Source organism: Dermacentor andersoni, chromosome 3 (genome assembly GCF_023375885.2).
Source record: "Dermacentor andersoni chromosome 3, qqDerAnde1_hic_scaffold, whole genome shotgun sequence".
Classification (NCBI taxonomy): Eukaryota; Metazoa; Arthropoda; class Arachnida; order Ixodida; family Ixodidae; genus Dermacentor; species Dermacentor andersoni.
The window spans coordinates 95,672,730-95,687,289 of NC_092816.1; the positions used below are offsets into that span (position 1 = coordinate 95,672,730).

Genomic DNA, 14,560 nt, shown 5'->3' on the forward strand with positions numbered 1-14,560 from the left:
AATTTGCTGCTCATGGGGACCAGGATCCCTTGTGAGTAATTGACCTAGATAAACGCGCTCTTTAACAAAAAGGCTGACTGGCGATCCTGAACTCCTGTTTCCTTGCCAGGCTATTGAACTTTACCTCTGTCTTCTGCATATTAATCGTCAACCCCACTCTTCCACTTTCTGGGTTACCATCCTCGAGCATTTGTTGTAGTTCGCCCCAGCTCAGAATAATTCCGCTCAGAATAATTGAACATATGCTGCTTTCTATACAGAGGAATATTTTATGCATTTGCATAATCGGTGCCCCTGAGCAACAGTTGACTAGCATAACTTCTCGACTAATGCGTTTGTACGTCGTGATCTTGTAATACATAAAAAAAAAACTACTTTAGGTGCCTCTTACGTTATTTTATTTGCTATTGTTCCGGCCCTGTAACAACCTGAAAGGGCTAGAAGTGTTCAAAACGAATAAATAAACTAATAAAAATAAAGTTACTTGCACACACTCATTTCAAAGTGCTGGCTGCGCCAGCGCAGGCATTAGCGAGACCATTGCGACCGCTTCCCGCGAGGCACGATAGATGGCGCTGCGTGCCTTAAGCGCATTTCTCAATGAATCGTCTGCTACAGATTGAACGGGCTCGGTATAGCAGACGACGCGTCTGCATCAGTGGTTACGGTCGTGCGGTGCGCGTAGCGTGGTGTTGAAGCCCCCATCCCAGGTTTTATCACCGTTGGCACTGCGAGACGCTTTGAGAAAGAGTGCGGAGCTGACAGCGATAACACGTGAGTAGTTCGGGTTGTGTTTCTCTGCTGGAGTGGCACGCATGGAGTGACGAGCGTACGTCGGGAACACGCTTTTTTAAGGCGCGTCCACACAAGGGTCTTCAGTCACTCACATTTCACGGAACAAGACGTGCCCGCATGCGTCTGTGTGGTCGTCACAGTAGAAATGCATTCCACCTCTGCTAGGTGGTCTGCCATCGCTTCAACAAAGCGGACTTCAACAAAACCTGCTAGTTTCTGATGTTTTTATGCGCGCACTTTTGCTGACGTGAAGTGAGTAAATGCCTACGTGACACGGGAAATCTGATATTTTATATGCTCCTTATACTTTGACTTCGCTTTCATTTATTACTGATCACTAAAAACCTTAAATAAAACTATTTTATTCTACAAGGCACTTCCGGATTTCGCGTAGCAGTGCGCCCATAAAGCAAGAAGGTAGCGAAGATTGCTGTATACCCAGAAAATTTATATGATTCACTTACGGTAGTGTCTTTTTCATACCGTTGACGAAGAGGAGAGGGTCTCACATTATCGTTTCGTGATCGCTTCTGCGGACTGCTTTCTCAATTGAAAATGTGCTAATTAATGCGAAACACCCATGACCCGACAACCCGACAATTAAGCGTGAACAGCAACCGCGTGCCAAGAATTGAAGCTGGACACAGACTAGAGAGAGAGAGTAAAACTTTATTCAATGTAAATAAAATAAGGCACGATGGTTGGAGCCCCTATTCCAGGGCCCCACTGGCACGAGCGGCTCGCTGGGCTTGGTCCAGAAGAGCCAACTGGCTCTCCCGACCCTCGTCCGCAAGCCACGCCTCCCACTGCCTATTCCTCATTAGTGGATGTTGGTGTAATATGGGACTGTCTAAGTGCGGAGGCCTCCTGGGGCACTCCCATGTGATGTGTTTTAGTGTGGGTGTGTCGGTGCACCACGGGCACTCGTCAGTGAACCTCGTGGGGTGTATTCTGTGTAGGTGGTGCAGGTTGGGGTATGTATTCGTCTGAATACGACGCCAGTCCCTCTCCTGTTCGCTGTTTAAATCGGAGTGAGGATGTCCAAAACGTCTCCGCTCCTGCCTTTGCTGTAGGAGGATGTCACGAGAATTCGGAGGAAGGACGTCGCTAGGCCATGCCGTTGCTCGGACGTTCAAACCTCGAGCAATACGGTCTGCCCTAGCGTTTCCTGCCAGTCGCTCGTGTGCCGGACACCAGACGATAGTGTGGTGCCCCTCTAGTTGAGTGCCTAAAATTTTGATTATTGATTTGGGTGCCATTCCTTGTAAAAACAGGCGGCAAGCTGCTTGTGAGTCGGATAATATGACAGCCGAATTGGTTTGGCGCTCGGCGTCCTGAATGGCCAAGGCGATGGCTGCAGCCTCTGCCACGCATGCCGAGGAGGTTTTGAAGGATGCCGTTGTTATGTTGTTGTTGCATGTAGAGACTATGCTGAAAGTGTCTGAGCTGGCTCGACTGGCATCCGTATAATACACCCCCGGTCCCATGCCGAAACGTTTGTGAAGGGTCTTTGCCCTTGCTCTGCGTCGTCCGGGATGGTACTTGGGGTGCATGTTTTTGGGAATTGGGGCCACCGCGATGTGCGATCGAACATTGCGGTCTATCTGTGCCGTTTCCTCTCCGCAATACTGGGGTCTCAGGGGAAAGCCTAACCTCGCCAATACTTCCCTGCCCTGAGTTGAAGAACAAAGTCTTTCTTTCTGGGCATATAACGTCGCGACTGCGTACTCGTCAAAAGTATTGTGCAGGCCCAGTCCCTCGAATCTCTCTGTGCTAGTGCATTCGGGAAGACCAAGGGCGGCTTTGAAGGCTTTTCTTATTATTGCGTTTGCCTGTTTAATCTCTTGGTTTGTCAAGGCCTGATACGGAAGGGCGTATGTGAGTCGGCTAATTACGAATGCGTGAACCAGGCTGATGGTCTCTCCCTCAGTTAGGCCGTCTCTGCTTCTTGCCACTCTCCTTATCATTCTGGCCACGTTTCCTGTGACCGCCTTTAGTTTTTGTAGGGTGTGAGATGTTCCAGCATTCTGCTGTATCCACATCCCCAATATTCTGAGTGTCTCCACTTCACGAATTGGCACCCCGTCGAGAGTCAGAGTGAGCGGCACCCAGTCCTCCTTTCTTGCGTACTTCGCACGCACCCGAATGAATTCCGATTTTTCGGGTGCGCATGCCATGTCCGCCGCCCTCGCGTATTCCACGACTGCGTCTATGGCCTTTTGAAGGGTTTCTTGCTTGTACCCGTAGGACCCCTGGTGAGCCCAGAACGTGATATCATCGGCATATATCGCACAACCGAGATTCGGGTGTTTATCTAGCTCCAGGGCTAGCTTTCTCATCCCTACATTGAATAGCAGTGGAGAGAGTATAGCTCCCTGAGGGGTACCTCTGTCGGGACAGTTGAAGGTGTCGGACCTCGTGGAGCCTAATCCGATTGTGGCCGTGCGGTGGCTGAGGAACGAGCGCACGTAGTTATAAATTCGCGTTCCGCTGTTCACCGCTTCCAGTCCCTCCAGAATAGCGTGGTGGGAGATGCTGTCGAAGGCCTTTTTGATGTCCACTGCCAGTACAAATTTATCTTCCGACCCTCTGTTGGGGTGCAGGACCTCGTGCTTTAGTAGTAGAAAAACGTCCTGCGCTGACACGTGGGGTCGGAAACCGAACATGTTGGAGGGGAACATGTTGTTTAGCTCTATGTGGTTCGAGAGCCGGACCTGCACAACCTTTTCAAAGAGTTTCCCCGCGCACGACGTTAGGGAGATGGGTCGAAGGTTGTTGATGTTACGAGGCTTACCTGGTTCTGGAATAAGAATAATTTTTTTTTTGCTTCCTTCCATTCTTTTGGAAGGACGCCGTCCTCTGTCCAGACCGTGTCGTTAAAGAATTTGGTCAAGCTCTTTAGCGTGTCGTCACTTAGATTGCGAATCATTGCGTTTGTGACCTGATCTACCCCTGGGGTCGTGTTTTTCTTGAAGGAGTGTGCCGCTGCGTAAACCTCTTCAAAGGTTATGGGGGCGTCCAGTTCCGGTTGGTCCTGACCTTCGTAAACGGGTTTGGTGGATTGCCCGGTCGGTACAGTTCCTACGTATATCTCTTTAATTTTGTCTATCATGTCAGCTTCCCGACCTTCAATCTCGTTTTCAAGCAGCTTAAGTGTGCGATTCGCGACTGTTTTTGTTCCTCCCGGGTCAATCATACTTCGAAGAATGCGCCATGTTTTCTTTGTAGTCAACGTGCCCCGAAGCGAGTCGCTGAACTGACGCCAATTGCTGTCGCTTAACTTTTGTGCGTATTCGTTAGCTTCCTGCGCTAGCTGAGCTATCCGTATCCTGAGTTTACGAATAAGCTTCTGCCTTTTCCACCTTTTTGTGAGGCCTCTCCGGGCTTCCCAGAGATGCAACAGGTGACGATCCACGGCTGGAGCCTCTGTTGTCGTTTCAATTGTTTTGGTGACCCTAGAGTGAATAACTCGGATCTGCTCGGCCCATTCTCCTACGTCTGTTATGCTGCCGATTGTTCTCTGTTTTTCACGAAATTTGGTCCAGTCGGATAGCCTTGCCTTGCCAATAGCTCTTCGAATCCTGGCTGCATTAACCGATATGCTTAAGATATAGTGATCACTTCCTAGGTTTTCACCTAGACTAAGCCACGCAGAAATCCTGCATAATAGAATGGCACGTACAACAGTGAACGCAGTCGAAGGGAAGGCTAAGATTATGTTCAGGCAACAAATGCAAATAGTGTGCGGGTTCGACCCCAACATCTGGATTTTAACCACATAGTTTTCCCGCCGAACTTTCCATCTCGCGGAGCACTTTAATGTTTGGCTTATTATTTACTACGGCTGTGACGTCTAGAACCGAAAATTTGGGTGTTTCGTTTCATCTTGCTCACAGTCACACGCTAAACTTGCGAAGGGTGAAACTTCGAAATTTCTTTCTGAGGAAATGAAAATTTATAACCGAGGACGTCAGAATGAACTTCCATTTACAGCGAAGAAGTTTATGGCTAAGGTTCCTTGAATTTTGCAAGTGTGCGAACGAAAACAGCCATCATCAGCAATGGCTCGTGCCACTGCTCGCGCGTTCGTCGTCGTCTTCCGCAACTGGCTCCGATGGCGCTCATCATGCCAGCGTTCCCATAGTGCCCCTCCCTCTGCGAAGGCGCTGACGGCATTGGCCCACTGCCGGTCGGTGCGGTGATTGCGGTCTCGAATACTTTACGTCACTATATCGCGAAACGAAAAGACGAATGTATATCAAAAATGTGTATAACGAATCCATAACACCAGTGAACACGAATGTACAAAAATAAATGTCTGTGCGTACCTTTCGTCACGATGATCACCGGTCGAGACAATGAATGTGTTCGTACCTTTCTTCAAAATTCTGTGTCACCTCTTTGTCGGGTGCTACACAGCTTCGCTGGTCATCCACCTTAACAGAGTGGAATAGTTCATGACTTTTCTTTCTTTCTTTCTTTTTTTTGTTTTTTGACGTAGTAACATGGACACATTAAAGTGTACAAGATCGTTCTTTCGGTTTGCAATATTACCGTGTGTCGATTGATCTTTGTAAACGTGACTGGGTGGCCAATGCTAGTCTAATAATTGATCGGGTAGTATTTTGTGTTCTTTTACTTCGCCGACTATCTGAAGAAGACGCTAAAATAGTGTAATCCGCATTAGGCATTGCTTGGAGTTTCAACTTATACGTAATAGGGGGGAGGGGGGGAGAGGGGAGCTAAAATTACTTTTGAAGAAAGCTATCTTCTTCGTGTTTTCACTAGCTATCGCTTCAAATGTGCAGTTTTCAGCTCTATAGTGTTTGAGCTGTAAACGTACTCGTTGTCTGCCAATTTCTTTGTGCAATGACTGTATAATCGAACTGGTGTGTGAATTTGTTTTACTTTTATGCAGGTGCTTCTACTATATGAGTGATGTGTGTATTAGAACGGTATGAGTGGAAGAGCTGATGCATATTCTGGCTTTCTCCATATATAGCTTGCGTAAATTTTAGTTGAGGGAACTCAACTAAATTTAAGGTATTACGTGTCTCCCGTGCAACTACTTGCCCCGCTTTCTACTTGCTCGAGAACTCCGCTCTCGAATCCGTAACGTCCTATTGCTACCTAGGTATTGACGTAACATGTTCTCTTACTTGGTTTCTTCATACTAGCATTTCAAATAATTAGCAACGTTAGCCGCTCGTTAGGATACCGCCGGCGCAACTTTTCCATCTGTTCCTGTTTCTTTAAGACTCCTGCTTTACAAAACTTTATTCAGAAGTAAACGCGAATATGCCGATTCTATACGAAACCCCAACACTGATATATTAACTTTTGTCCTCGAGTTGTCAAAAATAACTGTGTCCATTTTATTCTCGGAAACTACAGTCGTACAGCCAGCATCACTTTAATGAAAGAGTCTTTACGGCTTGCCTCACTCGCCCGCCGCCGCAAGTTTTCTCGCCTACGTCTCATTCACAAAGTATTCTAGAGTCCCACCCTGCACAATGGCGTTATTGTTCCTCCATCATACGTTTTCACCTCGTTTCGATCACGCACAAAAGGTGGGAACAATGCCGTGCTTAACGCAAACACGATATCAATCATTTATGCCCCGCGCCTCACATGAATGGAGCCGCCTTCCGGGATATGTCGCGTCCACTGTTCCTTATTCCCGGTTTCAGAACGTTTTAAACACAAGTGCACTGCTGAGTAACTAACCAAGTACGTAGTTATGTAGTTCCCAGTTAATTGCTTGACCTTTTTGTTGTTGTTCCGGCTTATAGCGATACTTTCTCATCGTTCCAGCTAACATTGTGTTAACAGAACAAAGTCTGTATCGTGTGTTTCTTCAATATGTTCTACTCCCCTCTGTAGTGCCTCTGGCCCTGAGGGTAATATGAATAACCTAATAAATAAATTTGCGAAGCTCATCAGCCTCCTTAAGAAGAGAAGAAATATGTATACTGTCATTGCGTTAAAAAACGAGCTCTCAAAAGTGGCGTTTAGGTCAGTCACTATCGCGCAGCGGGAATGTGTGGATTAACTTGAACTAGAAAGTGATCAGCTGACGACTGCGCGCTTACTTCGCAAAAAAAAAAAAAAAAAAATCACACAGAGCAGCTAATCTGATTAGGTGCATTTCCCTTCATTTAACAATCCGCGTGGGAGAAAAAACACCGTTTTAAATAAAAGTGCACATTGAGCAACCGATATTAATTTTAATACGTCTCTTTTCGATCTTTAAACAGCTGAATAAACTTACGCATAAAATGAGAAAACGATACGTGACGCGACGTACGCAGCCGCAGTCATCCCTCAAGTCGATCCGCGTTCTCTCGCGCATCGCTCGCCCATAATCGATGATCGATGATCGATGCTGTGCCATCTGCGGCGTCCTCGCTCACTCAGTTCTTCTGCGGGTCGCGTTGCACCTCACAAGTGACAGCTGCAGCTCGACCAAGTCCAGACGTAATAAGCTCTACGGTGTAGCGTCAAATATGTCTGAGAGGGCGAAGCAAATACTTCCTTCCTTTTTGTATATTTTTTCTTTCTCCCAACGCTTCGTCGCGTCCGCTCCGTGTTTCCATTTCTTTCCCTGTTTATTTCTCAACCTTGCCGTGTAGCTCTCTCTCTCTTTGATTTCTTTATTTCCCTTTCGGCTTTTTATTATGTCTTTATTTTCTTCGAGTTGCGAAACTCAGTGCAGCGGACGAAGGATTACGGAAAGCGAAGACAGTATACGCGTACAGAAATCGTTGGGATTCAGTATTATAGCAACTTGTCCGCGCTTTTTTTTATATCTCCGTATGTTGCAGTGTGTCCAGAAGTATATACGCACTTTTTTTACTCTCTCTGTCTAACTTCCCTAGAGCGCTTCCCCAACCTGCGACGTTTGTTGTTACATTATAGTGGTTTCCTTATAATTATAATTACAACGATTATGCGAAAAGGGAGTTGCAGTCACTCTTGTAGGGTAACTGAACATCTCTTCTATCTTCCCTTCGCTAAAAAAAAAAAAAATTCCGGGAGTACCCATCTCACGGCGAATGTCGGCGCTAAGGCGATTAGCCTTGTTGGAATGCAACGACACACCCTACTTCCACAGCTGAAACGCGTCATGTTTATGAGTCGCTGCAGCCGGGTTCCTCTCTCGCGCTTCCCTCCGTACATGCAGTGCCATCTAGCGGCGCGGCCCCAAACTTCCTCGTGCGGTACGTGAGCGAATACGTATTCGAACGAGATTATCCGAGTATATGTGACGCAGGTTCGATTTCTCGTGCCCAGCCCCGGGGACGTCTTAAATTATTTTTGTTTTGTTCACCATCGAAGAGTGGCCCATGCTCAACGGCACATACCCGGTGACCCAAGTTGGTGGGATGGTTAGTTTCGGACATGCCTCCCTCTGCACAGCAACCCGATGCTCTATTCATTAGACTACAGCGACCCAGGTCAGCGGGAAAATATTTTGAGACAGACGTACGCGTACTGTTGTAATCGCACCGCTGGCACGAGTTGTTGGGGTCTCGGTGCTGACGCCCGTTATTGCCAATGGGTCGCAAGCCCCAAGGGTAGCGTTGGCCTGGCGGCCTGGGGCACTGGAAGCATCCGAAGGTCCCGGCAAAGCATGAGAAGACTGGTAACAGAACAACTTGTTTATTCTAACATAGCAAAAGAGCGGCCGGTCAGGTCGACCGAAGTGGAGAGACGTAACTCAACAGTACAAACCGGAGCCTCTCTCCTGGCGTCCGGGGGCAGCTGCTCTTATACTCTCGGCGTCGCGGTCCAAAAGGGAAGGTCACGGGATGAAGGTCACGGGATGAAGGTCACGGGACGGCGGAGCATGAGCCCACGACGGCGCGCACGGTCGAGCCGAGAGACCTGCTGAACCGAGTGCAGTGACGCATCGCCAACCCGCCCACACGACGGCGCGAACGGTTGAGCCGAGAGACCTCCAGGCTCCTCATTCGGGGAACTCCGCTCCCCGGCTGCCGCGCTTTGACAAGCGAGGGCACACACACACACACGCACACACGAAGACACGTGGCACTGAAACACGCCTGGACACGTTGCGGCGGCTTCGAACGGGCCAAAATGTCCGCCGCTTTGAACGAAGCCCCAGCGTCCGTTGCATCCGCGCCGGCATTACCGCGCGTTGTAGGCGAAACGTAACAGACCGCCCCGCCGGGGGAAGGAGATCCCGATGGTCAGGGGACTGCATCCGCTGTCCGGAGGGATGTCGCTCGATGATGCTCATAACCGAAGTCGGGCGTCCTTTGGCGTTTCTTGAGCGCAGCGCACAGAGAAGGCCTCGTTCTCACGTTCAGGTGCACACAGGACACTGCAAAGTGACTTCGGGAGAGTTGACATTTTTGTTCTCGTTTCCGGCAAGCGTTAGAACTACGCCGAAAGTCAACCGCTCAGTCAGCAAGCACGGCACAACCCTCACTAAGCCCTGCCAGGCTCTTTCCCCTTTTATACTGCTGCCTAGTTCCTTACAGTAGTTTAGCAGCACTCAGAACGCGTCCACAAATCGGAAAAATTGCACTAAAAAGCACATCATCACTTTGAAACACTACACAAAAGCAATAGGTTAAAAATCCTGCCTCAGGAAGAAAAACATCAGTAACAAGCAATTTTGAGGCTGATTCCCACGTTAGGGGCTTCGACTTAAGCCATCGGCGTTACCGTTGAGACTCCCCTTTTTGTAACGCACCTCAAAGGAATATTGTTGCAAAGCGAGGCTCCAGCGCAGGAGGCGGCCATTTTTGGGAGAGATGGTCTGCAGCCATTGGAGAGGGCAGTGATCCGTTTCAATGATAAACCTCGAGCCGGCTAGGTAACATGACAATTTCTGAACGGCCCACACGATACACGCACACTCTTTCTCGGTGGCGCTATACGCCTGCTCACGACTGGTCAGCTTACGACTAGCATACAGGACGGGGTGTTCTACTTCTCCATTTTCCCGTTGGCACAGTACAACGCCCATGCCTCGCTCACTAGCATCACACTGAACAACGAACCCTTTTGTGTAGTCGGGCGATCGTAGCACAGGCTGGCTTGTTAGGGCGCTCTTTAGGGCGCTAAAAGCTCTTTCCTTTGTCTCGTCCCAGACGACTGTTTGCGGCTCTGTCTTTCTTAGAGCATCCGTCAAGGGAGCCGCGATATCAGAGTACCTGGGGATGTACCTCTGATAGTAGCCGGCGACACCTAAGAACGACCGAATATCGGTCTTCGTGCGCGGTTGCGGGAAGTCTCGCACAGCGGCCACCTTTATTTCAGAGGGGCGGCGACGACCCCGACCAATCACGTGTCCGAGGTAGACAACCTCGGCCTGTGCTAACTGGCACTTGGGAGCCTTGACTGTCAAGCCCGCATCGCGCAGGCGGGTTAGCACTGCCCGCAAGTGCGCCATATGCTCAGGCCAGGATGCGGAGAATATCGCTACGTCGTCTAGATACGGTAAAGCGAATTCTTGCTGTCCCCGCAACACTTTATCCATGAGGCTTGAAAAGCAGTATGGCGCGTTCTTCAAACCAAAACTCAAAACTTTAGGACGGAATGTCCCCATTGGTGAAATGAACGCCGCATACGTACTAGCCTCTTCTGTAAGTGGAACCTGCCAATAACCCCTGACAAGATCTAGGGTGGAAATAAACTGAGCGCTACTCACTCTCTCAAGGCGCTCCTCGATGTTAGGGATCGGATAAATTTGATCCTTAGTGATGGAATTAAGCCTGCGGTAGTCGACGCAAGGACGAGGTTCCTTGCCCGGTACCTCAACTAAAATCAAAGGGGAGGTATAATCACTCTCACCCGCTTCAATAACACCGAGCTGTAGCATTTTCTTTACCTCAGCCTCCATAATATCGCTCTGGCGGGGTGACACCCGGTACGCCTTGGATCGTACTGGCTCTGGGGAGGTAAGTTCTATGTCATGAGTAAGGACAGAAGTCCTACCAGGCCTCTCAGAGAACAGACCTTGAAACTCTTGTAAGAGCTGGTGTAGTTCGGTTTTCTGCTCAGGCGACAGCGATGCTTTACTTATTAAGTCACTAATGACTTGATCGGTGTCTTTCCTGTTCGTCACTGAGCCTAGTCCCGGAAGCTCGACCGGAAGCTCTTCTAACTTTCCCGCATCGGGAATTTCCTCTCCAGTATCTGGTGCCTTTAACGCTACAGGCTCAATTTTATCCCGTTCGGGCGTGCTCTGAATACCAGCTTGCTGCGCCTCTGACCCTTTTTCATCGTTCAACAACGTCGGCCCCGCAACTACCGCCTTTGCAGCGAGCTCCCGAACCTTCGATCTGGTTAAGGCCTGAACGCTAGCCTCACCAAACAAAAGCCCCTTCTCGCGCAGGAGGCGATCGGACCTGTTCGAAAATAGGTACGGGTACTGGGGGGGCAGCATAGATGACACTGCGGCCTCCGTCTCAAGTGCTCCGAAAGGTCCTTCAATAAGCACTTTTGCTACCGGCAGACACACGCTATGAGCTTCCACTGCTTGCTTGATCCATGCGCACTCGCCCGTGAACATATCGGGTTCTACGTAAGAGGGGTGAACTACATCCATTGTAGCTGCGGAATCGCGAAGCACTCGGCACTCTTTCCCGTTCACGAGGAGGTCTCGCATGTAAGGCTCGAGAAGCTTCATGTTCTCGTCAGTGCTGCATATAGACAAAAACACGACTTTTGTTTTTGTTTCTGGACACTGCGCCGAAAAGTGACCCGGCTTCTGGCACGTATAACACAGGCGCGCTTGCCTCGCCTCGAACCGCTTTCTGCGTTCGGCTTCGGCTGCCGCCGTCTCCTTACGTTCGGTCGGACACTGCGCCGAAAAGTGACCCGGCTTCTGGCACGTATAACAAACGCGCGCTTGCCTCGTCTCGAACCGCTTTCTGCGTTCGGCTTCGGTTGCCGCCGTCTCCTTACGTTCGGTCGGACTGCTTTCACTCGCATCCGAACTACGTGTGTCCCCCTTTGCTCTCATGGGCGTGAACTTTGGCCTCTCAAACTTGGAGCCAAATTCACCCTTTTGACCGTCCTTAGCTCCACGAGCCCGACGCGTCACAAACTCCTCGGCTAACTCAGCGGCTCTAGCCACCGTACTAACGTCTGGCCTATCCAAGACCCAGTACCGCACGTTCTCAGGTAACCGACTATAAAACTGTTCTAGCCCGAAACACTGCAGAACTTTCTCGTGGTCACCAAACGCTTTCTCTTCTTTGAGCCACTCCTGCATGTTTGACATAAGCCTGTACGCAAACTCTGTATATGACTCACTTCTGCCCTTCTCATTTTCCCGAAACTTCCGACGGAACGCCTCCGCTGACAGCGGGTACTTTTTTAGCAGACTCGATTTCACTTTGTCGAAATCCTCTGCCTCCTCTCTCTCCAAGCGAGCGACTACGTCGGCCGCCTCGCCGGGTAGCAAAGTGAGCAAGCGCTGTGGCCACGTTTCCCGAGAGAACCCCTGCTTCTCGCACGTTCGCTCAAAGTTAACCAGGAACAAACCAATGTCCTCTCCAAGCTTAAACGGCCGCATCAGGTCAGTCATTTTGAACAATACTCGTTCTCCTGCACCGTGTGCCTGACTTCCATTACGAGCGCGTTCCATCTCTAACTCGAGACGCTTCATTTCCAAAGGTGTTGACGGTCGCGCTCTTCTTTTTCTTTCTCTTTTTGTTCTTTTAGTTCGCGCTCCGGTTTCTCTTTTTGCTCTTTAAGTTCGCGCTCCCTCTCCTCAATGGTCTCAAGGCATTCCGACAGCTCGTCATCCTCAGCTTCTAACTCAAGAATAGCCCTTAGCAGTTCTGGTTTTCTGAGTTTGTCTGAGACATCCAGACCCAACTCTCTTGCAAGCTCCAGCAATATCGGTTTGCGCAACGACTTCAAATCCATGGCTGCTCTGAATGCTGCTTTCTCTACTGCCTACTATTGTCTTGCCGCAAACTAACCCGGTAGCAACGACAACCACAATTACCAGCTCTGTTTCTAACACTAACAAAAGCCTGGCAAAACTCAGAAGAAGAAAGTCCCGCACTCACCAAACCTCGCAGCCAAGACTTCAGCGCAGTCGTTCCGCTGCAGGCAACCAGTCATCACACAGGGCTCGTTGCGCTGCTCCCGGATGGTCGTTGAGCTGCTCAGCATACAGTCAACCGCATCTCTTCGCTGCTGGCCTCCGTTGTCGCGATCCCACCGCTGCCACCAGTTGTTGTAATCGCACCGCTGGCACGAGTTGTTGGGGTCTCGGTGCTGACGCCCGTTATTGCCAATGGGTCGCAAGCCCCAAGGGTAGCGTTGGCCTGGCGGCCTGGGGCACTGGAAGCATCCGAAGGTCCCGGCAAAGCATGAGAAGACTGGTAACAGAACAACTTGTTTATTCTAACATAGCAAAAGAGCGGCCGGTCAGGTCGACCGAAGTGGAGAGACGTAACTCAACAGTACAAATCGGAGCCTCTCTCCTGGCGTCCGGGGGCAGCTGCTCTTATACTCTCGGCGTCGCGGTCCAAAAGGGAAGGTCACGGGATGAAGGTCACGGGATGAAGGTCACGGGACGGCGGAGCATGAGCCCACGACGGCGCGCACGGTCGAGCCGAGAGACCTGCTGAACCGAGTGCAGTGACGCATCGCCAACCCGCCCACACGACGGCGCGAACGGTTGAGCCGAGAGACCTCCAGGCTCCTCATTCGGGGAACTCCGCTCCCCGGCTGCCGCGCTTTGACAAGCGAGGGCACACACACACACACGCACACACGAAGACACGTGGCACTGAAACACGCCTGGACACGTTGCGGCGGCTTCGAACGGGCCAAAATGTTCGCCGCTTTGAACGAAGCCCCAGCGCCCGTTGCATCCGCGCCGGCATTACCGCGCGTTGTAGGCGAAACGTAACAGTACACAGACAGACAGACAGACAGACAGATGCAGAAGAAAGTGCGTCAATTACCTTAAGAACGCTAATCGCGTTAAAATGCTGAGATAGTAAAACGACCCGAATCCTTTCTTTCCTTTATCAAGACTACATCAGCTGTTTGCGAGATGTTATGCTTGTTGCGCCATGGCGTTGTCCTTTTAGTGGCACGAGCATCGAGTGACCCTCTTGTTTCTTGTTCAGCACTTCCGGTTCACCTTCTCAGACGACCGTGCAGGAAACACAAAATAAATCAGAAATATATTTAAAAAAATAGTACAGTACAAAATTCAAGGGTTTCATTATAGACATGATATCAGAGCATAAGCTTAGTTACAAGTTGAGTTGCTGAAGTGTCTGAAATAATTAGAATTATTAGAAATCACTGAGACCACCGGGGAGGAAATTCAATATCAATCAGAAAAAAAAATAGAAAAAGTAGTGTAGTACAACAATCATGGTTTTCATTATAGATATGATATCAGAGCGTAAGTTTAGTTACAAGTTGAGTTATCGCAGTGTCTGGAATAATTAAGATTAATAATAACATACTGATTACCGCACACCAAAGCACGACTTTGGCGAAATTCCTAGGAACCCGGAAGTAGAAAGCGCAAATAACGACGTCACTAATGACGTCACACACAAGCAGGCGGCATGATATGTAACCGACTGATTAATGGAAAACAGTTGCCTCCGAGTTGGGTTTGTGCGTTGCGTTCGTCTAAAGTTAACCTAGAAAACACCAACGCAGAGGTGCGAGTGCCACTAAAAGACACCTAATTAAAAATTAGGGTCGCCTACCTTTGTTTTATCTTTTGCCATTCTTGATTCGTTTC

The 14,560-nt window shown here is 49.6% G+C and overlaps 1 protein-coding gene across 2 annotated transcripts in view; it reads left to right on the forward strand.

Annotated features, from left to right (window-relative positions):
- The first annotated feature begins 648 nt into the window (after positions 1–648).
- LOC126542015 (protein ABHD15-like) overlaps positions 649–14,560 on the forward strand; it is a 248,740-nt gene continuing 234,828 nt past the window's right edge. For both annotated transcript variants that reach the window (XM_055076428.1, XM_050188984.2), the window contains exon 1: positions 649–774. The gene's annotated coding sequence lies outside the window, so the exon portion shown is untranslated. The remainder of the gene's footprint in view (positions 775–14,560) is intronic.